The 21,581-nt window shown below is 35.5% G+C and overlaps 1 protein-coding gene across 3 annotated transcripts in view; it reads right to left on the bottom strand.

Moving 5' to 3' along the window:
- The window catches only part of LOC126814213 (protein unc-93 homolog A), a 133,523-nt gene that overhangs the window by 71,717 nt on the left and 40,225 nt on the right, over positions 1 to 21,581 (bottom strand). Inside the window, exon 1 of one of the 3 annotated variants that reach the window (XM_050539225.2) lies at positions 4,849 to 5,087. The exons of the other annotated variants lie outside the window; for them this stretch is intronic. The gene's annotated coding sequence lies outside the window, so the exon portion shown is untranslated. Of the gene's footprint in view, positions 1 to 4,848; positions 5,088 to 21,581 lie in introns of those variants that run through there. 3 annotated transcript variants of the gene reach the window in all.

Genomic DNA, 21,581 nt, shown 5'->3' with positions numbered 1-21,581 from the left:
TCGACAGGCGTTAAAACAAATCTCTCTTGAAGAGTAGCAAGTCATTAAACTGCAGATGTATTGTTATTTAGGACCTCGGGTGGGGTCGTCTTGGGTTTAGTTTTATATACTTGATTGTCTTTGACAAGAGATCAAAAACTGTGTTTCCCCATTCTCCAAAAGATTCTATAGGTGCACGAGATTTATCAGACCAAGCTATTATACATTTCCTGATTTAAGATTTGAGATTGTTATGTAACTTTTTGAAATTAGTTTGACTTGGTTGTTTTCGAAATTGTTGTCCAAAGCGGAAAAGGTTTTTAAGATTTTTATCTTCCACAATATCGAAGTTTCCTGTCAGTATATGGTCATGAAACTTATCTTTAAAAGGAGAGTTGGCGCATTCAATCCGTAATATTGAGGAAGAAAACGTTCATTAAGTTGATTAGAATAGATGATATCCTGTATGAGGACATCAAGTTTCTTAGCTGTTGATTTTTCAAAGCGTGTACAATTTGTCGGGCTGGGTTGAGTACACAAGCTGCACAGGACAATTTATCGGAAGTATGGCATTGACATATAGAATGCAATTCATTCAAAATAATTTCCGGGTCTTTTTGTAATTTCGATTTTTTTTATAGAATGTTTTTTATTTTGAAAATTATGATCGTTTCTTATAACAATTTCTTGTAATCAAAGTGTTTTCATCAGGGTTGTTATAATCAATGTTTTTACATCAATCATTGAGGCCATATGGGAAAATGGTCTGAATTTAGTTATCCAAGTTTCCATACTGCGTAAGTTCTTTTTTGTGTCACAGCAGGATCAATCTTGTCATTAGTGAGGTGTCCTGGGCCGGAAAGTAAAATATATCAATTTATTCTAAAACGATATTTACGGGATCCGAGACCACGGTTGTTTGTCCCGCTGACTTGGATATTTAATTGGCCCCAGTTCGAGGGCTGCAACGTTTTAATATTGGTATAAATTACATATAAAGATTAATCTGAACTGACACGTGATGGAAATTTGGAAGGAGGCTATAGGACATACCTAATAATAATTCGGTCAATAGTCATGGCGGTTTGTATAGCTATTCCTTCGCTTAATATTTGCCTTGAGAACTCTCGGAATTTTAAACTCGAGTTTAGACTGGAAGCCTGGAAGGATGATCAATCTAATTGTATAGGTAGCTTTATTCCTACTTTCTTTTAACGCATATTTTCATCTTAAAGCGAGAGCCTCAACCAGAATGTGAACACTGTCATGTTCCTTTGACAGTTAAGCCCATTTTGATTGAGTCCAAGCATCTTAAGGATATTAGATCGCAGTTTTACCGTTGTCAGTCATTACATCACATGTTTGCCCAACCGGGTTTATATGGTAAAGTCTTAGACTTTTTAAAAGAGGCAGATTTTTAAAATAAATTTTAATTTGTATTTATATATTATTTCATTTCTGTATTTTAGATAGTTATATGTTCAAAAGATGTATTTTTTTAAAATGTTACTTACTGTGATATTGTTTTTATTTATGCATGTAATTTATACTGTGATATAATTTAGCCTGTCTCGAAATAATCACCATATGTTTGGCGCAATATATCCCGGTTGGAGCTGGCGTGCCATTAAACAACATTTCATTTCATTTCATTTCTTATTCCTACTGAAACCGGGAGCCACGGTGGCTCGGTGAGTAAAACGTTGGCTCGGTAGTCTGGAGGTCCCGTGTTCGATCCCTGCGTTGACCGAGAAAGTTCATCGCGATTTTCCGGCGTGGTTCCCCCTGTAAGATAAGATATTGTACAAAATTTACACTTGATCCTAAAGGTCAACATGCCAATAAGTGTTATGTGGAGTACAATTTGGTATCAATCAAGAATATCTATGGTCCAGTCAACTGTGAGGACTATTAAAATACCGAAAGCCAAATATATTGCTGTTGTAAGAATACATTTATTTTGCAAGAACATGGTCAACATGCCAATAAGTGTTATGTGGAGTACAATTTGGTATCAATCAAGAATATCTATGGTCCAGTCAACTGTGAGGACTATTAAAATACCGAAAGCCAAATATATTGCTGTTGTAAGAATACATTTATTTTGCAAGAAAGGATTAGAAATACGTCCGAAAATAATCAAAAATATGACTGCGATGCAGCATGACTGGTTTCGCCGGTGTCCGTTGCCCTTTAACTGACGCCACTTCCCGTACTAATGAAACAGATTCACAGATTTCTTCTCCATTGTATTTATTGTCAGTTACACTTAATTGCAAAGTTGCTCCAATTTTCTGAATAGTGTCTGTTATCTGTCTGTTCCAGGAGATATCCCGACTCGAAAATTGCAAGGAAGCTAGCAAACAGTATTATTAAAGAGTAACGAATAACACTCTAAAGAAAAATGTGTGTTTTAAAGATTAAAAATATAGTTTTCTTTTTCAAAATCACTATAAATAAATGTGTTGGACAAAACAACGTAAAAAGTTACTTTTAGACAATTGCCTCAAGTTATATACCACCTTTTGATATCTATATGTTCGCATTATTTAGGCTTTTCGATGAGTGAAATTGTCCTTTTCTCGGAAATAGCAAAAATTCAAAATGATTCATGGATTTCGTTAGATCTTATATATCCGCCCATCGTGTTTACGAAAGTTTAGAATAAAAATATTAAAAAATGAAAATGAAAAAGTTATATGCCTTTGAAAATGGTTATGTTTTAACTTTTAAATAAAAACTGCTGGAAAACGTAATTCGAAAATCGCCCCCCGCCTTGCCCTGCTTATTTACTAGGACTATCTATATATATCAGCTAAATTGTAATAAAATAGTATTTTGCATCAATAATTATTATAGCTGGTGTCATGGTGTATTATATGCCACCAATTCTGTGTCAATCGGATAATTATTATATATTTTTTCCGCTAAAAAATGCATCGCCAAAGGGAGATAATTTAGATAAATATATTGTTTTATATTTATTTACAGCCCGATAAGTACCTATTTACTTTTGAAAACTAACAAAGCGTTTGGGCAAATCTCATATTTCCAGATCTTGTTCTCAATGAGCAGTTTCTGCGAAATAAGCCAAGTGGAAATAGAACATAATATAATCCGAACCAAAAAATAGTGTATTACACAAGCTTCCCAGTGTGAAACCCAAATAAGTATTACTGTCGCAAAACAAACGGTAAATTTTCCTTCACTAAATACTTCTAACCGAATGCACCCGAATTGTAGATCCCTTACTAGCCTTTATCCGATATACAAGTGTCTCATTTTACGCAGACGCAGTCGTAATGTTTATGTTCCGAGAATGGGACAATGTCGAACTATGTGAAATTTACAAGAGAAATATGGATTTTATCGATACTACTAGGTTTTAAAGCTCGACGAACAAAGTAACGGGGTGACAATTCAAGGTATGTCAATAAGTTTTCGCCATTTAAATTAAAATTGAAGAAATGGCAAGCAATTTTTGAGTTGAAGTATCTCCTGGAACAGACAGTAGTTTTTTTTTTGTACAATTTCATTAATTCCATCGTTATCTCTACGGTACTGTAAATTAATCGATCAGTACATTTTTCTGACAATATTTCAGATTGCTAATGATTTTGATACTAATACGTCGTTTACAAAGTTCAAATCAACAGTACCGAGGCCATCTTCTAATTGGATATAATTACAATCAATGTCTTCGTGTGTACCGTTGGTCGAGAGGGGAATGTAATGAGAAATGATCTATCAACTGAAATTGGCATTCTTCTCGCTTCCCGAGAAAATATTGAATAGGCTTTAATAAGTAAGAAATAGCCGTTTGGCTTATACGATGGTTTGATATTAGAACAATGAGAAAACGCTATAAACTATAAGTATTCTTCGTTGCACAAAAGACAATTCTTCCATAAATTAAAACTTTATTTCAAGCGTATCGTTTAGTTGTTTGAAAGACAAAATGCCCACATTGAATCATTGACAGTGATGGATAAAAGTTAAAAATTAGAATCGATCACATGAATATTAAAGATATGGTCCACCTATAGACAGATAACGATGCCCGCTACTAAAATCAATTTTAGTACTTTTTTTTTTAGCGCGCCTTCATTCAATTCGCGTTAGTGTGTGTCATACGACCTGCCATTTCTCCAGACTATTGGTAGCCTAGATACAATCGATACCAAAAACATACTCTACTCATTGTGAAATCATAGACTAGATTGATTTTTGCTGAAACCGACTGTCACTAATTAATTTTGAATAATTAATAAAACAAATAATTCGTATTCAATTATAAAGTAAAAGGGTTCTCATATTAAAATCAGCAACTACAGTGCAGCAAATAGGAAGGTCTAAAGATATACACGTTTTGTATTATTTCAGCCCCCCGCCACCACCCACCACCAACCCACCCCTAAATGAAATGTAATTGATAATTAGAGATTATATTTTCGTGGCATTATCTTCCAACCAAAATAATGAAGAAAGAAAAAACGTAACCATAAAACATTGGTGCAAAGCATCATTGAAACCTTTTGACAAAATACAATAAAATAAAGCCCGGGTCGTTCTGTTTTGATTACTCGACCTTTAAATCATACGTATTGTTGTTATCAATAGAACAAATACTAATTAACTACGCAGTGCTCAAGAACAAGTTATTAAAATATGAACATACCAGTAATATTATAAATACCCTAGCTATAGCACAGAACTATTATAGATATCATTGTCAAAGATCATCATCTTTCTTATATTGATTATTAATTTATAATAATCAGGCACAATAACCAATATCATAAATATGTATTTAAGAAAGAACACGATGGCTTTGTTACAATAATAATCTCAACAAGAAACTTATCTTACCTAGACGTGAAGTCCGTTTATCCTAATAGTTTGTATGCGATCTAAATACTGTGATCGACCGCTAAACGGCAACATGTGGCTTTCCACGGATTAAAAATACATGTTCCTCCTAATTCCATGGAAACCCAGAATACCCATCAGCCAATGTCCGGTTGAAAAGAAGGAATGGTGCTCATCACAAATCGTCCGCCTTAATCAACTGTCGCCGATGTTATCATGCACGCGTCATTGCTCTTACTGGAGAGTCTATAATAAAGCGCCAGCACGCAATATTAACTGAGCAAGATGGATCTTTGGCTTGGTGACAAGCGAGTTTGCTTCTGAAGTTTCTCACCATAGCATTCCTGTTCACGCCAAGAAGAGCTTGTTCGATTAGACTGATTTCTAATCAATAACATTACGCAAAGATCAAAGATGTAATTATAGGTTGAATAATATGTGTGGTATATCAGTATTTTTTGATATCTTGATTTAGAAACTTGGTATATTTATTCAAAAACTCCAGCTAAGTGTTTTATCGGTTTGACACATCGTGTAATAATAAAATAAACATTATCCCGCCTTGTAATGTACTATGGTGATATTGGTTTCCAATAATCGATTATTGTACTAGGTGCTTGTATAGCGTCAAGAAAAAAACTCTCAGTTTCATTGAATCAATTGGCACGGTTTAGTTTTCCATAAGTCATAATGAATGTTGAAGTAGCTAAGTCACTAACCCAATATCATCCAAAGTCTTCTACATTGAAAACACAAATTTTTTGTCAGTTTAAATCAACATTGATGTTGTGATCTTTCCGAGTAAAGATGAGCTTCTGATATCCAATATTTAAGACGATATAAACATTTTACCATTGGTACACGAATCGTGCACCATAATGCGTTTCAGTGCTATTTGTAACAAGGGTCTCGAAGAACCAGGCTAGAGATATTCCACAAGTCACGTCAAGCGGTGGCGCCATATTCTTATCTGGAGAGCATGCGCAATAAAACTATCGATGTAGACTGGAATAACCAGATGCTAGAGATTGACATTCGATTGGGAGTTCTGGCGTATTTCGCCGAACATAACTGACTTGAAATTAAAGTAAAACGGAAACGATTGAATGTAAATCGATTTATATACATTCATTTTGCGACCCATTTATTAGCCATTTAGCTCCTTTAAACATGCATTATGCAAGAGCAAAATCTGCTTATTACAAGTCTTTCTTTAGGCCTGAAATGTTATCTAAATTATCAATTAGACATTAATTAACTTATCCAGACCATAATAAACTCTCGATGTCAAGGCTAGCCTTCGATGTTGGCTGGATTAGATTCATATATGCCGCTAACGGCTATTGATAATTAAATCAATAAAAGTGGATAATCGAGACTATGCTGTTTATATTAATGATTTTAGTAATGATGACCGAGACTATGCAAAAATTTAACCCGCTTCTTTCTCGGCTCAAAGTGGATCAATTTGACTGAAATTTTCAGCAAATTACCTTTACACTATCTAGTTTTTAACTGTTATAGCGAGAACTACCATCTCTTTATCTTATCTCCCATAATGTATCTTTAATGTTGGAGGGAACCGGAGAATCTCGGATTTTTAACTTACAGAAAAATAGGTTTGCAATTTAAGTTTAGATTTCTAAATTTGAATTCATAAAATAAAAATATATATAGTTGTAGAATAATGATATTGATTTATATTTGCGAATTACGACGGTGATATATGTCCCGAAGTGATATTCCTCGATATTCGTGTACTTGCATGAGGATGTAAATTAGATTTCCTGAAATTGTTTTCGTCTTATTTTAATAAGACGCTAATCGTACGAATTCTCTTGGTGGTTGTAATGATGGACCGTGTCCATTGTAGTCTCGACCACAAGATCCCCAATTGTCCCCGACTGCGGTGAATATTAGTCTGGACAAAATAGCACTAAATTGGCATACGGTGTCATAGGTCATGAATATACGATTGGCTGAGAGTTAAAGGACAGCATTGGTGTCAGCCATTATTACATATGTGACAGAACTAGTTAAACACATTCCAAATATAATTTTAACATAGAGATCATTGCTACGGTAGTTGTGTAACGAACATTTAAAAAAGACCGCCATAAATGACAAACATGAGTTATCCTTTTATATAACTGACTGAAGTAACGAGCGATAACAGACACATGGTCGAATTTAATTTAACTGATAATTTCGTTGAAGATGAAAAGGTGTTAATGAGACTGTCAGAGGATATCTGACAATTAAAAAAAAAAGAATTGGCTGTCACGAGAAAAATATAAATCGCTCGTGCATTGCCTTGTTTTTATTCATTCTGTACGTAAAGGACAATACTGGTGTCAGTCATTATCACATATGTGATAGAACTGGTGAAACACGTTCCAAATATAATTTCAACACAGAGATCATTGCTACGATAAATGCTTGGGTCCTGCTGATTGCGAATAAGTGTGACGGGACCTTTACCATGTACGTAATGGATATCATTGTGTCCAGACTAATAGTCCCTGTTTTGTCGATAACGAGACAATTTAGGATGGAGTGGTGGTACCATTTTTACAACAGTTGGGACTCCTCATTTAAGCAGTTTGCTGTTTTCCGGTTTTAAATACTTTTGTGGAAAATTCTTTAGTCCAAAATTCTTAATGAAACAAATTGTCTAAAATTCATTTTAAAAATCTGATAACTTAGTGATTCTCACTTTTTGTATCTTTGTTGTTACTTGCTCTGATCGGCAGACGATTTCTGAGGAACGTTGGATGGCCGAATGGTTAGCACGTGCGCGCTGTATCATAAGGCCTGTCATTGAGTTAACTGGCGTCGCCTGTCCAACCTCATGTTTTTTCTCCGGTTCCTCCGGTCCTCCCACTGCTAAAGACCCCTACGGGCAAGCGAATTATTGAAATAAAATTAAACCATGTTAGTCCCGAAATGACCTAGTTTGTGTCGAGTGGACGTTAAACCCCATTTATCTCTCTCTCTCTCTCTCTCTCTCTCTCTCTCTCTCTTATAGTTCTGTTAAGAATTGTGTTGAGATTCTGGAATGTTTTCACTGCACTTTTCCCATCCCATCAAACCTATTCTTTATGTATACTTTATAAATGGGTTCAAGTAATTAAAGTACGCTTTAAAGTTATCTATCTTTAGCTTATGGTCTATAAGTATTTTTTTTCTATAGCTATTCTGTTTCTTAATCGGCGCATATATTATAGAGTTATCTCCCCGCTAAGGCTTTCACTTTTACAAATTGAGAATGAAGTACAGGACTGGGTTCAACTACTTTTTAGCAATTTTGTAAATAATTATTATCGGGTAAATGTAAGAGTGTTTAAAATTTAATTAATTACATTGCGCGTAAGAAAGGTTCATTGTAACTTCAGTTTGATAAGGCAGGTACATCCGGCACTGATGATTATTTATATTTAATACGAGTTTTCATGTTATGTATGCCTTGATTAAACTAAGTAACACATCAAAGTGTGAGCAAATTAATAATTAAAACTTGTAAGTAAATCGGGTCTAACACATGTCACAATTACATGGAATACAGGTGTACATATATCTTCTCGCCCCCTTTGATGGTTTCTAAATGACTATTTATCGTTGTATATTAATGTTTTCATTGTTCCATATTGTATTATGGTTATCATTATTTGCTTGATAAAGACGAGAGGTTCACGTGGAAAAGTCGCCAGAAAGAAATAAACCTTTTAAGTAACTTCTATTCCATTTAATAGGGTCATGTGATATTTTCATTCAGTTACTAAATGCTGCTTAAAAGTCGCCAGAAAGAAATAAACCTTTTAAGTAACTTCTATTCCATATAATAGGGTCATGTGATATTTTCATTCAGTTACTAAATGCCGCTTAAACAATTTATTCGTCATGACCAAGGAGATGTGGCAGTCAATCTCATCAACCAGATTAGTAAGTCTGAAGGTAAATCTGTCAATGTGTGTAACAGTTTAACATTTTTTATGCCATGAAGAGACAGTTGTTTAGTGTCGAAAGGATTCGCCCTCAAGTCACTAGTTGTGTTATCAGCCGCGCTGAAAATTCTCTACAAAGCCAGTCAGTGTCTAATATATAAGCGTCACCAGCTCAACCAATTGAAAAGCAGCAACCAACATCCAACCAATCCTGCTTACTTCCAAAACAGCAAAGGATAATGCATTAACAAAACTCTCATTAATCTTAGCCAATGGCTCCTCACAGATGTCCGAATTTCCCTACTGTTACGTGAACTCCTACTTACTCTCACCGCCAAGTCCAAGAATTATACTGATTACATCGCTAGCATTGAGAAGAGACTACGCCAATTAGCACCAGGGGGTAGCGCCGACTATCTACGGCACTAGATCGCCAACATCCTCTCCAAGTCCCCAGAACAACCCAACATCCTCATTAAACCGAATGTGAAACCCTCAAAGAACTTAAAGAAGACGAAGACATCACCATAGTACTTGCGGACAAAGGGGGGAAACGGTCATAATGGGTACCCAATACATTGCTTCAAGACCAATCCACCTACAAAAGATTAAACATACATTATGCAAGAGCTAAATCTGTCTATTGCAGGTCTTTCTTTAGTCCTGAAATGTTATCTAAATTATTAATTAGACATTAATTAACCTATCCAGGCCATAATCAACCCTCGATGGCATCGCTAGCCTGCGATCTTTAGTGGTTTATGAGCCGATTTACTGCATAATTTTCCTTCACGATTTAATGATTAAATGGATAATCGAGACTATGTTGTTTATCATACGGACTTTAGTAATGATGATCGAGGCTAGGCGGAAATTTCAATCACTTAATTCTCTGGTCATAGTGGATCAATTTGAATGAAATTTTCAGCAAATTGCCATTACGTTTATCTAGCTTTGAACTATTATAGTGAGAACTGCCAACTCGTTATCTAATCTCCCATAATGTATCTTTAAGGAAAGACTCCCATTTCTACCTACCAAACGAAGCACCTGAAAAACCGCAAATCGCTTAAAGATCAGAATCAGATTTCAAACCAGCTATTCCACCAACTAAACCCGACTCATCCCCATCCGCCTTATACCAGAGCTATCATCAAAATCCACAAATACCAACTCAATGCCAGGGTACTTGTTTTTCTCCAGAGACCCGGTCTACTCGGCCCGTCTTCATTAGCCCAGTTCGGAGCAAAACAGTAGGACGTTAAACTCCATTTCATTTCATTTCATTTCGGTCTACTCGGCGCCTATCCAAATAATTATCACGGGCTACCGCGAAAATTAATCCAACCATACAACAACAACCAATGGTATGTGTCTACCAAATTTCGTGTTCGTGTGACCAGTCATGTATAGGTGAAACAAAACGCCCGTTTATGCCTGTATTAAAGAGCACCAATACGTAACAGGCAACAACACCTCTGCCATAGCCCAACACCTGAACAACAATGGTCGTCATAAAAGCAATTGGGAAGTTACACGACACTGACAGTCAACCGACAGAATACAAAGACAAGAAAACTCGTAGAAGCCATCAACATCAAAAGGCACTATCCGGCACTTAATCATCACCTTAATCTATTCATCCCAAGAGCATACGACAGCCTCATCCAGTGACATAACATTCAGTATATTCTCCCACTGTATGTATTATTATATCTTTACATTTTATGGATATATTTTATAATGCTTTTCAATATTTTATAAAAGTTTTTCAATATTTTATAAATGTTTTTCAATATTTTATAAATGTTTTATAAATATTTTATAAATGGTTTATAAATATTTCTATATTTTATAATGTTTTTTGTATTTCACAAGTATTTTATATTTCATAAATGATTTTATTTTATTTTTTTTGCATTTAATTTTAAATTATTTTCTTAAATACTTGAATATTTTTATATTTTCTTAAATATGTTTTATATTTCTTAAAAGTAAGCGCAGGAGGATAGCACTACACGCAAAACAAAATCTGCAAGATAAACCTACGGACACGACAGAATACATAGACATTGAACATTTTCTTTATATTTCATCATATTTTTCATTTATTTATTTGTTTATTGATTTTTTGTATTTTTTATATTATGTTTATGAACATCTTTTTTTTATATAAATATTTATTGAAATGCTTCACTGAATTCAATATCTATCCGTTGACAGTATAGCTTCTCCACATTGTTAATGGTCTCTTAAGTCCCCCCCCCCCCCCAACCCCCTGTGTACGCATACTTGACACTATATCACCAATTTACCTAATTAACTGTCCTTATTTTCATGGTTTCGTTGTATATTGTTCATCACTACCCAAACCCCTATGGCTTCTCACTCCCTTTGATGGTTTCTAAATGATTATCACTCTCATTGTATATTAATGTTTTCATTGGTCCATATATATATACAGCAAAAAAAAAAAATTAACAGCCCCCCCCCCCCCAAAAAAAAACATAAAAAAAAAGTCAGTACGATTTCAAAATCAGAGAGGCACTTTAATGAAATCATTCTAGAGAGGGACATACTAAATGGATCACAATTCCAAGGTTTACAGTCTATACATCAATATTTGGTGTGTCCACCGCGAGTGTCAATAACAGCAGCGCAGCGTCTGTACATGGAGTGGACCAGGCGATTGGTGACGCCATTGGCACCTGGAACCACACTTTCAGAAAAGCCTAGCGCAATCCATCGGATGTGTTTGGTCTTGGTGCGTCGTTATTCAGTCTCCTCTGAGTTTCATCCCAAAAATGTTCAATCGGGTTTAAGTCCGGACGAAGGGCTGGCCAGTGCATAACGTTGACACTGGTCTGCTGTAGAAAGTCCCGAGTAACTCTGGCGATGTGGGCACAGGCGTTGTCATGCTGGAAAACGTTGTTTCGATGACGTGCGAAATGTGGTATGACGTGGGGTATGAGAGCTTGATCAATGTAGCGCACTGCTGTGATGCCGCCTCCTTTCCCTGGACCAAGATTTTGAAACACCACAGGACCCACTCTCTGGTTCAGGCTGATTCAACCTAAATCAATATGCTTGTACCTCCCAATGAGTCTCGTTCCAAGACACATTGGTCAGAATAACGCTGGCCACATCGACGCCATATTCTGGTCGTCATCTGCAGTTGATACGCAATACCGACTCTCGTCTGTGAACAGAACAGTTCTCGATTGCCTGTGTTACCAGTTCTGCTGTTGTTAGGCAAACTGTAGACGTTCATGTCGATGGCGAGGGGTGAGGATCGATCCACGGTAAGGTCTACGGCAATGGGTGTTCTCTCTGGTGAGACGTCGGCGCACTGTATCGGTACTAATGGGTCTTCCGTGTGTTCCCACTGTCTGACGTGCTGTCTCAGATGCCTGTGTGAAGGGATTCTGCATGTGCTGTCGCACAACATGGCGATCTTGTCACCTTGCGGTCACCCTTGGTCTACCAGTTCGAGGGCGATCGTCCGTGGTGTCGGTGGCCCGAAAGTGGACAATGTTGACGTCCGTCAATTTTGTAATAGAAATGGTTAAGCAGGTGTTCTAATTACAATTTTAACATAGAAGATTCAAACAGGAAATCAATTATTGATAATAAGGAAAAGGAAAAAATAGTAATTTAAAAAACGTGTAGAATGCACTAAGCAGGCGTAAACATAATTGATTGGAAATTACAATATTTTTTTTCAAAATTTGAATAATAAATTTACATACATTCATATTACATTAATATGTGCTGTTAGGACCATCTTTGTATATTTCAAGGTTCCAAAAATATAGAGCCATACGCCCTTTAATAAGAACCCACTGATGTTTATATTAAGGTAAAGTTTTATCACATTTTCGGCCGTTTTGGATTAGTATCGTTTCATCTATATCCCGTTTAAACAAGCCGTTGTCATCTTTACGTTTCGCTGAACCTCTTTCATGCGCCTATATTTAATCCGATTGAATCCAGGCCTGCAAATTATCTATTGCTGCGATCTTGATTTTGATTTATTTAATAATCAATTGGTGTACATTCAGGCTTGGGTTAGCAAAATTTTCTGAAAAATGTAAATGACATTCCGTGGCTTTACGGAGGGCATGAAATCAATGAATCATTAATAAATGATATCAGTGAGAGTATGAAGTTGATAGGACTATGAAGTTAATGAAAGTATGAACTTAATGGATGGATGGATTTTAATGGGGGCATGAAATAACGAATGATATTAATGGGAGCATGACCTGAATGTGCCGATCCCGTAACATAAAAAAGTACTACGTTGGCCTAGAAATCCGATAAATCAGTGCAAGACGACCTTGAAATAAACTAGATAGAACACCCTTTTCACGTGATTGACTCTAATGGGCCAATCCATGTCTAGTAATTACAAGATAGGCTATATTAGGCTATCTTGTAATTACAAGATAGTTATATAAAATGGTTATCTTGTAATTTACAAGATAGCTATCTTATAATTATATCATTTGATTGACCCTAATGATATTCCGAACTTTCGATCTTACTCAACATAAAAAAGAGAGATTCTAGTTCGACGGCGTTCCAATCTTTCTTAAGAGAGCTAAGGTCTAAGTATGGTGATTATACTCCTATTTACACAGATGGTTCTAAAGATGGTGATCGGGTAGCTTTTCTTCAGGCCTTTGAGTTCATTCAATCATCAAATACACTACAGCGCGTCATCTTTACCGATTCTCTGTCCGCGCTTCAAGCAATAAACAGTTTGAATACCCAATCGTCTGCTATTTTCTTACTAGTTTATCAGCAAAGACACTGTCCTTTGCTAGCGGGGAATACCAAGTCTGCTTTAGATCTTCCCAAACTCATATAGGTCTAACAGGAGGGATGAGCCTCATTAATTGCTGACCAAGCTTTTTTCATGTCAAACTCATGCAAATCAAATAACTTATGAAAATAGGATATTTGAGCGTTACGAATACATTTTTGAATAAATAGAAAACAGGTAAAATAAGGTTGATGGTCAGAGAAACGCTTAAGAGGTAAAGCAGATGACGAATTTGTACATGAATGGGACATTTTACAAAACAGAGTTTAGAAGAAGTAACAGCAGCATACAAATTATTAATAGAACTACTTTTGCCAAGATTAAAGTCACCAGTGAGAACAACTTCTCTACTTCCTCCACAAAAATTTGGTAGCAGTAAAGTGAGGTCAGTAATATAAGTATCCTAAGCAACTATCTGAAGCTCAGCAATACGTTTTCAAAGATACCAATGTACAATTTCATAGGTGGAGTTGTGGATGGACGTCTTGTCCAACAATCATGCTGGTCGCGTTTATCAGGCTACTCAATGAAGAAAAGTGTTTCGAAAATCATATTTTATAAACTATCATTTCCCAACTACTGATTATTTTAAACTAAAACTTCCAGACCGGTAAATGTGCTATTTCTGTACGTTCTGTGAACCAAATAATAATTGATCATTAAAACTTGTAAGTCAATTATTTATGTTGGCACACTGATATTGACACGCCCAACAATCCAGTTTAAATTGAATTAAATTATTGATTACAAAAAAAAACCTCCATAAATTTTCAGGCATATTTCTGTATGTGATCGATGTTCCCGAGCTTTAAAGTATTTTGATTATAGCTTATACTCTTATAACCACTCTGCATATTTTAATTGGAATAAAATATTGAATACAAAAACAAAGAAAATAATCATGAATTTTCAAACGTATTTTAATTTTTTCCCGATCTTTCACACTTTTAGAAGACTGTCACTCAATAGAATATTATAGTTTAGTCAACTCAGCTGGTAGTAGCGTATCTGTTTTTCTGGCATTATAGAAGCCGGTTCAGGCTTAACTTGTTTTTGTTCTAGAACACATGGAATCAAAGTGATTACAGTGCGATCTTTATATAATGAACGTAACATGACGCCGACCGTAATGTCCGGTGTGAGCTAATACTCGATAAGAAATTCAACAGTCATTAACGTAAAGTGTAGTTAACTGAATAAAAAAGAGAACCAGCTCGATAGAATTATTATTACATTGTCATTCTAACTGCAAAGATGTGGTAGAAATTCGCGGAGGGGGTTTATAAATGTCAAATAGTTGTATTTAGTTATTTTTCTTTGTTTTGGTAATCTTCGATACATGTTCAGCATTTCAATGCATCGATGCATCGGTCGATGCAGCGGAATTCACGACATTCTAACTCTTAACTTGGTAATGCTTGTAATAATGCTTACCCCATTCGTGTGACTTCTTTTAAGATTATCTTACAGCATCTTTCCTTACAGCACCCCAGAAGGGTAGCTGAGTTCTTTTGGAGATCGGGTGCGGAAAACATTTCGCCACTCTTATTGATTTTGACGTATATTTTACCGGAATATAAATGTTGCGCTCAAATAGTATTGTAAAGGTTTATTAGTTTGACTAGTTAACCCATCTTTAGAGATATCCTTGTCCTTGTCAAAAACTTCATTCAGAGAACACCTCAGTGAAAAATGTGAAGAAGGCGGGTTTAATCAAGGACTCATTTTTCCGTGTCATATATAAATTCGCGATCCCATGATATGTACAGATAACAGGCTTCATTTGTCCTCCGAAACCCACCCTAAACATCGACAACAAGAACGTCAAGCTTAGGAACCTCGTCTAGTCGGCTTTAATGTAGCAGAATCTGATCTGTGTTGTTGTCGGGCAAGACTACGACTATTACGATGTATATTCCCACATGAAAAAAAAAATAATAATTTTGCAGAATTTAATGTGATATGTTAACAAGAAGATAAAGTATTACCAACACGAGATGACTATTAAGATCTCTGTGAAGAAAACAACCAAATAAACATAAAGAACTGAATTTAATAGTAAATGTTAAATTATTACCAACACGTTATGAGTATTTAAAGGAAAGGATATTGAAATCTACAGATATTCATAGATGGAAAACATTCCGGAAATAGAGAAAAATACTTTAAATAATTGAACGGAAATTTGAAAATCTTGGATAGCCCCGCCCCTTACAGACCCAATAGAATATATCATGTTCTAAAGTTAACCAAGAGACATTATTAAAGCCTCGTGTGGTCTCCCCATATGATCGTCTTAATACCATATGAGCCGATTTGGCAGGAATGCTGGAAAATTATGTAGTAATCCATGAACTATATAGCATTAAAACCTCTTTCTTCAATGTGCCACGACAGGGATACCGATGAATAATGACGAAAATATCATTACTGGCTAGTCTGTGATAAGGTCATGGAGCTACCCATATTTTATAGGATGTTTATTAAGTCGCGTAATTTGATATTAGGCCATTATTCATTTGTCTTCTTTATGACTGACTTTTCACATCTTGTGTATAATTATCAGAAATAAGGCGTTGATAACCACCGATACTAACAAAATTCTCATTATATGGTAACAGCGTGTTTTTTTATATATGTTTTAATCATCGATAATTTGTACATGTTAATTTCTAACCTGGTGAATAGTAACCCATCCACGCTTTAAAGCGAGAATTTCAAATTTTCTAAGAAAGTCAAAACATAATTATTTCTATGTCTTTTGCTCAATAGGTTATCAAATCACTATTATACGATCATGGGCATTATTTCCCTACCTTAAAAATCTATGACACAGGAAATAACAACACAATTACCTCCCCTGTTTTGCTATTGACAACATGGGGCAGCCATTTTCCAACGTTGGAATTTGAAGTTAAAAATGATATTTTTGCCAATTTCTCAGCTGGCAATAGCGAATTATAGGATTAATAGGATTATTCTTTAACAAGGAAGGACTGTTTATGGATACCATCTATTTTAAGGCTTTATTTTAATACATTTTAAAAATATAACTTGAAAATTTGCAATTGCAACTTTAAAGATTCAATATTCCAGACTAAAGATTATGTTGGCTTCATGTCGCAGTCTTTCTTCTAAGATCGTTAACCAATGCAATGAAATGTCATTTTACTCCATGAACATGGAGCTCAAGATGACATCTAACCTCTGCGTCTGGTAAATTTAAAAATAAATGATTACTATCGTTCTTAAATGATTGAGTTTAATTGCATTCTCAGCTGTAACACTTCACCCTTTTTATTCAGGGATATTATGTTTATGATAGCTTCGTTTTCATTTAATATTTCCACTATGAGCAACGGTTGGACTACAGGGGTTCACTCCCGTGTTGGCCGAGAAAGTTTATCTGGATTTACGGCATGATTTTCTCTTGCCAGTGGTGCTGTGCTGGGCAGAGGGCCTGGATATGACAGTGTCCTCTCGCCCTTGTTAGTGGTGCAGGACGGAGGGCCTGGAAATAACAGTGTCCAGTGGTTCGAATTGGATGAAAACTGAGGTCCCGTGTACTGTAGTAGGGTGAATTTCGACCCAGTAGTAAATGTAATACGTCGTGCTAATCCGCACAGTATTACTTAATTCCGTAAACTATATTTCAGTGGATCTTAATTCTGGGTCCACCAGGCCACGACTAATTAATTAAAAAAGTTTTTTTTTATCCCCACATCTATTGTTTAGAATCTGGGTCCACCAGGCCACGACTAATTAATTAAAAAAGGGGGTTTAAAGTATAGTCTGTAAAAAATGTGTGACACTTCAACAAAATGATTTAAACAATATTTAGTGAAAAAGATTACATGTAAAGAATACATATAACATGATTTCTTATATTAAACCATTTCCAGAATTTTAATAATAACTAAATTAATACATATTTAATATAATAAATATATAATAAGTAAATTTATAGTATAAACATGACAGTTTACATTCCAACAAAATTCATAACAGTGTTGAGGTATTCAATGCGCGTCTTGGCACCAGGGCCCTGTTTCTTGAATCTTAACTAAAGATAAAATTCAAATTTTAGTAGATATTTCAATTTTGATTGGCTAAGCAATAAAATCAATTTGGATTTTATCTTAGTTAATATTTCGTGAAACAGGCCCAGGTCTTCTCTTCTACGATTCTCTGATCAAGGCGGCAGTACTTTCTTCTTTTGGGAGAAAGTCTGTCCCCAGATTCCAGTTGTCTGATAGTTAGTTCAATACCTTCTTGTTCGGTCTTAATCAAGTCTAGGAAATTGTATATATTTGGATGACCCGGGCGAAGCTTCTTCAGTTTTGCAGTGCCAACCTTCCAAATGATAAGCTGTTCTTGACCCCACAGTGGCGAAATGGTTCCAGATTTCTGTCACCATTTTCGATTCAGAGGAGCTATATATGTCAACTGATAAACTGTGATGAAATGTCAGTAGTTTATTTGTTTATATTTCAAATTAATTATTACATAAAAACGACTCACAGTTGAAATCTGATTTCACCAATTTGCCCTTCTACTGATAGTGGGAAGGGGACACCTCACTTTCCCTACATCTATTGTTTAGAGTCTAGGTCCACCCAGCCATGACTAATTAACCAACAAAGAGGGTTTAAGGGGATTTAAAGTATAGTCTGTAAAAAGTTTGTAACACTTCAACATAGTAAATAAATAAATACATTTTTATAGTATAAATATTTATAAACAGTTTGATAAACATGACAATTCACTGTCCAACAAAATTCATAACAGTGTTGAGGTATCAATGGGCGTCTTGGCGCCAGTTATTAATAAATTCTTCTCTTCTACGATTCTCTCATCAAGGCGACGGTACTTCTTCTTTTGGGAGCAAGTCTGCCCCCAGATTCTATTTGTCTGATGGTTAGTTCAACATCTTCCTGTTCAGTCTTAATCAAGTCTAGGAACTTGTATATATTTGGATGGCCCGGACCAAGCTTCTTTAGTTTACTGATAGTGGGAAGTGTTTACCAGTAACATTAATTAGAGTGAGAAGTTTACATCAGTGATACTAATTAATTAAAACAGACCATAGTCCTACACCCATGGTCTGCTAACCTCCTAATCCTTTATCAAAACAATCAAATGTGGGGAAAGTGAGGTTAAACCAGTGGGAAGTGTTCACCAGTGACACTAATTAGAGTGAGAATTTTACAAAAGTGACACTAATTAATTAGAAGAGACTATAGTCCTACACCCACAGTCTAATCCCCTATCAAAACAATCAGATGTGGGGATAGTGAGGTTAAACTATTTCATATTGTCTAATGAATTTCCTTAATCACCTGTTTCGAGTATTCTTTGTTTTACACTTTAAATTCATCTTATAAGTTGCAATTAACGTCCACGGGCTATAACGTGTTAGTTACCATGGTATATTGTTTGTATAGACGATAGATTTATAGGATATAGAAGGATAACTCGTGTTTTCCTTTTGCTTTCGTCACTTCTTCACTACGCCTATGGTTCAGTGTGCTATAGCAATGATGAGTTCAAGTTTGTTCTATTAATATTTCTCATATTAAAAACATAAAGTGACGTGAAAGGTTCTGATACATCATTAACACGAGTAGAGTCAACATAAAAGTATCTGGTTTCTCAGTTTCTATAAGCCACGTACTTCCTGAGTTGAAATACGTGAATCTATGCACGAATAGGAGAAAGATAATAAGAAAGTAAGAGGCATTGATCAGTTACATCCCTGTCTTATCATGATGATTCTATAATACCTAAGAGATTCTAAGGTTTCCATTCTCTATTTAAATATTCCATCATATTTCGGGAGTCGTCACGTAGGCCATTTTTATAATTCTTCATGTTTGAGATAACGATATTTAATCATGATTCTTTTTTATTATTAATTTGCGTTGCCTTTCAAATAGCGACTTAAAGACAATATTCTAACAGTTCCTCTAAAACGTTTCAAATCTAATTTTAGAGTAATATGGAATACAGTGCCGCCACACGGCCCATACATAACGTTTGCCAATAGTCTATGTGTATCGCTGAGTTATTGGTTTATTCAAAAGGTATTCCCACAGCAGCTAAGTCACTCGAGCTGTTCGTAAGTTGTATGTTGTAGTACCATTTACAAGGCACTAAAAACTGACCAAGAGCAACAGCCGATGAAGTAATAAACGAGAAATAATTAAAATTTGATTAAAGCTATCCTAAATTAAAAATGTGCCGATAATCAGTTGTTAAACATACATTATGCAAGAGCTAAATCTGTCTAACTTATCTATACCATAATCAACTCTCGATGCGATCGTTAACCTGTGATATTTAGTAGATTTGATCACGTTTTATGATGGGTGATTTAACGTAAAAATGGATAATCGAGACTTTATTATCGTACCAGAGGCAGTAATGACGATCGAGGCTAGCCTTAAATTGAATCGCTCATATCTTGGTTCAGAGTGAAGCAATCTGACTGAAATGTTTAGCAAATCCTGTTTTCATTATCTATTTTATAAAACTATTATAGCGATAACTGCCAGTTCTTTATCTAATCTTACCTAATGCCCCTTTAATATAAGATGTTCGAGTTATTGGAAATGAAATGGGGTTTAACGCCTTACTGTTCTGCTCCGATAATGAAGGCTGACATACACCATGCAGTGTGTTATGGCGGAATTTTTCCCAGTCAGCGGCACTATAGCCTACTCTTATATCGAATTCAAACTTCCAAGGGATATTTTTTCCCGGTCAGCGGCACTATGACCTACTCTTATATCGAATTCCAACTGTCAGGGGATTTTTTACGTGCATACACAAGACCTCGGTTTTTCTTCCCACCCGAACGACTAGACAACTGCCCTGCCAGGCCCTCCTTCCTGCACCACTGACAAGGGGTAACCACGTCGGAAAATCCCGATGAACTTTCTTGGCCAATGAGCGAGCCAGCATCTGACCCACTTAGCCACCGTGCCTCCCACGAGTTATTGGAAACGGATTTTTTTTTCTTCTCGTGAAAAAGCAAAACACACGTGTGGATTTTAAATCAATAGAATGATAACTTTAGCCTCTGGAGCGTGCACAAGATGTTTCAAAGTGATTTTTAAACTAAATGAGAATTTAACTTTAATCTCTAGATCGACCAGTTGTATTTCTTGACGACCGACGGGCGGACGGGTGGGTGGACATGTTTGACTAAATATAATAACGTCAAAAATACCCTGTGGTTTCGTACATTACTTTCGGGATAATTGTAATTGGCCTAGTTTTTCGAAATTCCGTTATTGTCCATGTTAGTCAACATTCTGGCCACTTTACACGTTTCAATTTTTTAGATTTCTTTTGCAGTTATTTTAGGCAGAGTCTTTGTCTCCGTCAACGAAACCGTGGTGAAGCGCTGCAGGTCACGATTTTGTATTTGGAATTGCTCTTTATTTGACTGTGACCGTACTGCAAGGTTCTGGTCAAGCATCAAAGAGCTGGTACTATAGTAGGCGTAATATTTGCGTTGAATGGCAAAACATATACATTTTTGACATTTTACACTTTCTACATTCTCATTTAATTTTCGCTATATATTCATTCAATCGTATAAACACGAAATTGAAATTCACCATTTTTTTCATCGAAATGTGATTGGCAAAGATGAAGAAAAAAAATGAGATCTGATTTGAAGTGTGTGAGTGCTCACTTAATAAAACTGTTATTTGACGCTTGGTAAAACATCGCTAAATGGCATTTAGAGCTTTGCATAACGGCTGTTTTTTTCCAAAACTTTAGTTAAGTTCAATGTATTTTTCTGGGGGAATTAATTCCCCCTTCTATCAGATTTTAAATCTGAAATAAATTCAATGACTATGAAATGTGTTCAAATTATAATCAGGAAACTATTGATTAATAAAAAAAAAGTTGATAAACAGGTAATCTTTGTGCCTTTAAAATTTGTTACT

The sequence above is a fragment of the Patella vulgata genome, chromosome 3 (genome assembly GCF_932274485.2).
Source record: "Patella vulgata chromosome 3, xgPatVulg1.2, whole genome shotgun sequence".
Taxonomy (NCBI): Eukaryota; Metazoa; Mollusca; class Gastropoda; family Patellidae; genus Patella; species Patella vulgata.
The sequence above is the reverse complement of the archived record's forward strand: the minus strand, read 5'-3'. Positions and strand labels throughout refer to the sequence as shown.